The 8,051-nt window shown below is 34.6% G+C and overlaps 1 long non-coding RNA gene across 1 annotated transcript; it reads left to right on the top strand.

The window, feature by feature from the left end:
• The first annotated feature begins 509 nt into the window (after nt 1-509).
• Nucleotides 510-7,689, top strand: LOC106015053 (uncharacterized). The gene is made up of 4 exons (XR_001186824.5): nt 510-658; nt 749-927; nt 3,117-3,224; nt 5,968-7,689. It is a non-coding gene; the product is annotated as an uncharacterized lncRNA (long non-coding RNA).
• Nucleotides 7,690-8,051: the final 362 nt, after the last annotated feature.

Genomic DNA, 8,051 nt, shown 5'->3' on the forward strand with positions numbered 1-8,051 from the left:
TACAAAGTAACTGAAGAGATTTTGATATGTTCAATTTTCAGCTGTGTAATGTAAGGTGAAAAGGATCTCTAAGCTGTTTCTGTATCATGAAAGCAATATAGCCCTGGAAAATAATTGGATCAACGGTGGTGGCCTTACAATGACTACCAAAACAACAACAAAAACAGCAATTCTTAGAGCTATTTGTGTACACTTTTTCTTTTCTCATCTAAACTGAAGAGTTTCATGATACTGCTACCTGATACAATAGCAACACCATTTCTGTACTAATTAATCCCCCAAACTTACTACAATTTAAAAGGCAAATTCCTTATGGTCATATTGTCTAGAACAAGTCTGTGGAAGAGAAAAAAAAAAAAACAAAAAAAAAAAACATTTATTTCTTCTTAAGGAATATAAATAAAGAGATATGGAAGAATAGAGAACAAGAGTGAAATGAGTTTCAGTGAAGGCCTTATCTATTCAAGTTCTCAGGTAGCTAGCTACCCCTGGGAGTTGGCTCTTAAAGGGGCTATGGGTCCATTACAGCCAATCACTTTTCAAGAACCACCTTTTAAAAGCCCAGGAACAAGCAATCCCATTTTGCTGCAGGTCAGGAAAGGCAGGTGAGGCCAATGAGGCTGAACAGGGAACTTCTCTTGGAACCACAACAGAAAATGTATAATCTCTGGGGACATTAAAAAAAAAAAAAAAAAACTGATTTCACAGGTCGATGGCAGAGTTGACTTTTTGACTTTTGCATCTGCAGAGAGAAAACAAGAAATGACAAAGTTCAACTTGAGTTGGACAGTGTGGTGTGACAACAAAAAAGTATGTCAGCAGCAAAAGGAGGTCTAAGTAAAACATTGGACTGATACTTCAAGAAGATGGTCACCTACCAAGTAATGCTGCGGTCTTACTGATGCAAATTACAAATGCAAGTCAGAGGTATTTAAGAAATGGAGAGGAGATGCCAATTTTCTTCTTCCTGATAACCAATAATAGAATGTGGGAAAATTGCATAAAGCTGCAGCAGGGGAGGCTTAGATTGAACATTAGGAAAAATTACTATGAGGGTGGTCAAACACTGAAATAGTCTTTCTAGAGAGCTGGTTGATGCCCTGTGGCTGTCAATGTTCAAGAGTTCTCATTTCTTAGTTCTTTTCACAATTTTGCTATTTGCTTTAGTGACTAAATGGGAGTTCTGAATCCAGTTCTTGAATTTATGATAATTAAAAATTTCTTATTAGCAAGAATAAGAACAAACAAACAAGAAAAATAAAGATATTAATTATTTAAGCAAGTGGCTGGGTATTAAATATTAAGATTATTCTTTTTCTTAGTGTTCTACTGTCTATGTATGTACCTGTAGATGCATGTAGTGAACTTTCAGTGGAATGTAGAAGTTACAAGAGATATTTTTTCACAAGAACAGTGTGGCTTAAGGACATTGCTTTCCTAGATGTTTCTACTTGTTTTAAATGCATATGTTCTAGTTTCTTTGTAAGACGTACTAGTGTAATAGATAATTTAATTCTGAGGTTCTAGTGAGGTAAAATGCATTTTCATAGGCTGGAGGTTGTTACTGATTATCTAACAAGTGTCTAACCACGATATATTCTTTCCAATTAATTACAGTGTTCTCTCAAAATCCTTCTCTTTTTCTGGCTACACTTAATTCCTTAGTGTAATCATACTTTCCAGAATCTCTCCTTCTAGAAATGAAATCACAGTATCATCCAGATAGCAAGGAGCTTTTATTTTATCTTTCTTAATCAAAATTTTAGTTAGAGAAAAAAGAGGTTTTTTATATCATTCACAATACACAGATTGTAAAGACAAAAAAGTGATTAGCGCATACATTATCAAGCTCCCATTCACAGAGGCATACAACATGAATCTAGTTTTCTTTTCTTTCTTTATTTTCTGTCTAACAATCTACTCGAAGCAAAAGCTGTTTATGGCATGCATAACAAAAGTGTTTATGGAAAGAGAAGTATGCTGTACTGATTCCTACCCCTATCCAAGGTGTATGACATCAAACAATGTGGTAATAGTATGAGGATTCAAACTAACTTTAATGCAAAAAGTAAAGTACCATACTGAACTTAGCAAAAAGATTCTGGATTTGTATTACTGCAAATGATATCAGAATCTTTTTCATCATGCCTTTGTCTTTCCCAAATAATAAAATATGATCTTAACATAAATTGAATTGGATACAAAGCTTGAGCAAAGTGGATGAATTGTTTCCTTTATTTTAAATATTAACAAAACCAGGAAGTCACAACACTACAACATGTTCAAACATCTTTTATTTATTTATTTATTTATTTTATGACGGTTTATTTATGAAATTAATTTATGAAGGTGCCCTCCCTTTCTTACACTGAGGTATTTAGGGATAACCAGAAGGGCCAGGCTTCTTCCTATCTTTTCTATTTTTTCAGGGGGTCTTCATATTTAGGGGTGTTAAATAAGGGATAATGTTTCAGATTCAAAAACTCAGAAAGTAATATCTTGTATAGGAAAGAGAAAAAAACTGAACTAGCTACAGGACACGAGTTATGTACTGCTTAAGGTTAGCAATGAAGATTGAGAACAAATGCCGTATTTCTTACAAGTAATTTAATGAAATATAATGGTTCTATATTTTAACTCAAATATTTATTCTCTTTTACTATACTTCATTCCAATAAAAAACATCAAATTATTAATTAAAGAAAAAAAAAGATTGGTTGCTCTCTGTTAAAAGATGGTATCAGCTGAAAGAAGATTTTTGTATCAACTAAATGATGTCACCCTTTTCTTCTCATTTTTCCAATCCGTCATTTTTTTTTCTGTGAAGATACTAGTAGGTTTTGGGGTCACACAGGATGTCCTGAGACTTATTTTGAACATTGCCAACTTTATTATGCAATTAGTCTTTCCAAATCTTTACTTAGTTTCTACTTTTGACAGTCTCATCTGCTGTGTCGTTTCACCAGCATGATTTTTGTTACTATTCTTGCAAAATAATTAACAAGACATGATTACCACTTGATTATTAAAAAAAATAAAATTTAGAGATAAAATAAAATTAAAAAAAAAAAGTTTCATTGTTCTTTGGCTTACCAGCTTCTCCTTGGTGTTTTCAGGATCTATATGGGAAATTCCACAACCATGGAGAGTATTAAGCGAAGTTCATGTTTATGCCTCCTTTTTGTGGTAAATGAAATTATATTTATGGGATCTCTCTCCATTTAGTAAGTTCTCTACTATTTTTACTATTTAAAATACTTCTCGGTATTGATCTTTTTTTTTTTTCTAATGTGCCGTAAGATACAACTTTTCAATATCTTATTCTAATGATAAATTTCATTTTGACCACATGTCTTGAACTTATTTCTGCAATCCATATTCATGCAGTATATGGGAAGGGAAGGGAGAGCTAAAGTTACTGTAAGGAACAGAGTATCAGGCATAATATTAAAGTTTAAGTAAAAAAAATAAATGTGGGGGTCCTGGTATATGACAGGTTAGCAATGAGCCAGAAGTGTGCCCCAGTGGCCAAGAAGGCCAATGGGATCCTGTTGTGCATTAAAAGGAGTATGGCTAGCAGGTCAAGGAAGGTGATCCTCCCCCTCTACCCTGCCCTGGTCATGCCTCACATGGAGGAATGTATCCAGTTCTGGGCTCCCCAGTACAAAAATGACAGGATCTCCTGAAAAGAATCCAGCAGAGGGCCACAAAGATGATAGAGGGCCTGGAGTATCTTCCTTATGAGGTAAGGCTGAGGGACCTGTGTCTGTTAAGCCTGGAGAAAAGAAGACTAAGAGGGGATCTTATCAGTGTTTATAAATACCTGAGATGTGGGAGACAGGGATTTGGCCAACCTCTTTTCAGTGGTTTGTGAGGACAGGACAAGGGGCAATGGCCACGAAATGGATCACAAAAAGTTCCGCACCAGTATGTGAAAGAACTTCTACACAGTGAGAGTGACGGAGCACTGGAACAGGCTGCCTAGGGAGGCTGTGGAGTCTCCTTCTCTAGAGATATTCAAGGCCTGTCTGGACACCCACCTGTGCAATCTGCCCTAGGGAACCTGCTTTGGCAGGGGGGTTGGACCTGATGATCTCTGGAGGTCTCTTCCAACCCCTACGATTCTCTGATTCTGTGAAATCACTAGAGGTTTAATTATCCATCTGTCTCATCATTCTGTCTTAAGTGCTTCTGAGGAGACAACATCCATGGTATCCAAGGACCATACAGGTGTTTATTATAAGGTATCAGTACATTCAAATAAATTATAAATGAAGAGAAGGCTTTCTTGGTTCTTTTTTGTAAATCTAGGAAGGCAATTTTCTAATAGATCTGACAGCAAATATTTCACACGTTATATGCCCAGTCAGAGCTTCTTTACACTCCCACTGCAAATTCAGCATGCATTTACTGTGGTTCTTTGTTTACATTTTTTGTATGTTTGGAATTCTTGTCCTTACAAACTGACCCTTGTTTGGAGCCCAACCACGTCTTAATACAGACTGTAATTTAGCACATGGTGTATCAAGTACTTAATAAGCAGACTACCAGCTATCAATGTCTGGATAATTGCACTATATTCATTGACTAATTTTCTGCCCAACATTTCTTGGAGCTGGTACTTGTTATTCACCATATGTAATTTATCATGGAAGTCCATTTCATTCTTTATTTGTAATGTAGCAGAACTCACATATTCCCATTGGATCAGAGTCCATTTGCATCAGATACAGGAAAACACAAATCACAACCTCTGTCCTGATCAACCCATTAAAGTTGAAAAAAATCAAACGTACAAAGATGATTGAAAAGTTAGACTGTAAGTTCTGGGAAATTTACTTTCAAAAATGAATAAGAAAAAATAAAGTTCTATTAGCATTATTTTTTCTCAATATCCTCTTTTAATTAGCTTGGTGGCTGACTACATCTAGCCAAGGTATAAACTCTCCATATTACGTATTACAGTCCACAACTACATATTCCTCTGCTGTTACTCGCTGACAGAAAGATGCATGCAATTTGTTTAGGCTGCCAAAAGCACTTCAGAGGCCTATTAAACCTTTAGCAAGAAAAGAAGTTTTTCATCCTTGCTGTATATTATGCTTTACCAGTCATAACTCACATGGTAACACTTTCTTCTTTCTGGCTGTTTTTTCCTTGTACTATCTTCCTTTGCTCTTTTTTTATGCCTTTTTACAGGTTGTAAAACTTTATCTGAAATCAATTGTTTTTATTTCTACACATGCTTTTTTCTTGAAATTCAAGTCCTTAGAACAGCAGTGATTCACACTCCATCTGTTCCCTCAGCTTGTTTGTTCACTTTTCTTTCTGACATTTGTCTACGTTACCTATTTAATTTCCTTGCTCATTTTGGCATGTCTTATATCTCTTGATAGCACATTTGATTCTAAGTTTCACATGGCTATACAAAGGCTTTCTCCTATATGTTCCAACAGAGATTGATCTACTTACAATCTGAATCATATCAGCATCTAGCAATGTTTTTGACATGTGAAAACTTTTACTATCCTAGTTTTATGCAACAATGTAGAATAAGCAATTCAAGTGAGATTGATCTAGAAATCTCCAAATCTACTTTCTTGTGCTATCATATTAAAATGCACTGTCTTCAAGGATGAACAGAACTAAATTGAATGAGTTCATTGATCTTTACCAGATTATGTCTCTCTATTCCATTCTAGTCAATAACATCTCCCACTTCAGCACTGAAATGCTCTGTAATCAGTAAAAATGTGTGTTTTTTAACACAGCCCTACTAAGCCTCTTTTGCTACATTTAGAATTAATTCTTCAGTATCATCTTTTGTGACTGTTGCATTGTGTTGTTTATCTGGGTGATCCTGAGGTGGACAGGGACAAACAACAATACCTGTATTTATTTATTTATTTATTTAGTCAAAACGAGTTCCAGTTTCAACTTTCCTAATCAAATATTTGTCCTTTTCAGCTACAGGATGTTCTTTCCTCGAGTCAGAGTTTGAAGAGAGATACAGAAGCTTTTGTGGTCTGTCTTCAGAAGAATGGGATTAAGTTATTACACAAAGAATTGTATGTAATATAGTTTAGATTAATAAGGAGACTAGGCTTCCTAGGCTGTTAGTTTAATTTTAATTCCCATTGCTGGAGAGTAAGAAGATTTGAATATACAAATTTGGCTGCTGATTATCCTACTCTGAATGTTGTTTGGGAATTACAGATTGTAACTATTACTGTTGCATCTTTCTGACAGTTTTTATTACCCTCCATATTCAGATGAGCTTGCTGACTGAACTTGTCACTATTTAAATATGTTCTGTACTTAAGTAGCCCAAGTTGCAAACCCAGCTGAACCGGGACACTTTTGCTGAAGAACGGATTTTCAATCCCTTGCAGGGCTGAACAGTCCAGTCCAAGTGGTTTCTTGAAGTTGGACATCTCTTTTAACTGTTAAAAATTGAAAGCATTTGTAGACAATCAATACATTATACAGCCATTATCATTTCCAGGCACTTACTGTTCATTGAAAATCCATTATCCATAAATGAGCATTCACCAGACAGCATGTAGCACTAGTTCACAGCATAGTTCAAATTTATATCTGAGAAAATTATATCATAGCAAGTAGCTTTGACCTGTCACCATTTCATCCTCACCTTCCTTATCTATAACCAAAAAAAACCTTCTTGACTGCTCTTTTAAAAAAAAAAAAAAAACATTCACACTTTTTTTTTTACTTTTCTTTTTCTTCTCCGTACTTATTATAAGCATAGAACAAACAGGTCATCTTCTACTCATTCACAATATTACTGACTGCTCTTAGAGAACAGAAGTTATAATTCCTCTTCCATGCTAATTTCTTTGCTTTTCATTACACAACATGGACATAAATTACAAAGCAAATGTGATGTGATAAGAGTACCTAACTATTTGCACCGAACCTATCATAACCACTGATTCTAAACATGTATTAACTAATAAAATTGGAGAAGCTTATTGGAGGCCTGATTAGTTCATGATGGAATTACTTTTGTAGAAATAGAGGCTTGTCCTACTCAATATTCAGATAGTGAGAACAGCATTGAATCACCTGGAGGTAACAAGCAAACAGGTATGTTTAAGAACAGGCCTGTCTTGTTTATCTAGTATTTTATGAAGAGGACAGTGTGTTATTTAACTGGGACAATTAAGTATCTTTATCTGACTGAGAGTTATTACAAACAGTTGCTTTTTTTTTTTAGGATGAGAGAGAAGATATACATATTAATTTCAGCATTTACCATATTGCATCAATCAACAAACTAAGGGTTACTGGCATGCTTGATATTCTTTTCTCTACCTAATTTAAAATCCTTAATTTAATTCTTAAAAGCCTTAATTTAAAATCCTCTATAATACAACTATTCTTTAATTGTTCTACTGTCCTTAGCTACGCTATCTCTTCTAGTATAACATTTACAAAAATGCAGTAATCTTGTATGCAGTTTTACAATATCTTGAACCATAAATATTTGTGTTTGCAGGTGTATAGAGCACACATGCGTATTTATGTTTAATGTGTAATTATATACTGTAAATATATTACCCACATATAGATCCATGTCTAATCTCTAAATATAATCACTAAATTTTATCTAGCTATATTGTTTATGAACTTATTAAGTTAAATTAATAAATCTTAGAAATACATCAATCTTATGTGGTAAGCCTTTACCAGTGAAACCTAAAAAGCTAGATTGCTTGATTTTTTTATTTATTTATTTACTGGGGAGGAGGGGAGCAAGACTTCATGTTATATTTATACTTCTTAGACTACTGCTTACTTCTTAAGGTACTGCTGACTGTTCCAGTCTGGAAAGTCCTTTGAATCAGAAAGCATCAACAGTAGACAGATATGTGACAGTGCACTTGCAGTGTTCATACATTGACTGAGCACAAACACTTTTCAGATGAGAACAGATTGCAGAATCTGATCAAAAATGAAGCCAAGAATCCCAGAAGGGTATCTGATCCTGGTCATAACAGTGAAATCCTCAGTCCCAAGTGATGTGCTCA

This window comes from Anas platyrhynchos, chromosome 1 (assembly GCF_047663525.1).
Source record: "Anas platyrhynchos isolate ZD024472 breed Pekin duck chromosome 1, IASCAAS_PekinDuck_T2T, whole genome shotgun sequence".
Lineage (NCBI taxonomy): Eukaryota > Metazoa > Chordata > Aves > Anseriformes > Anatidae > Anas > Anas platyrhynchos.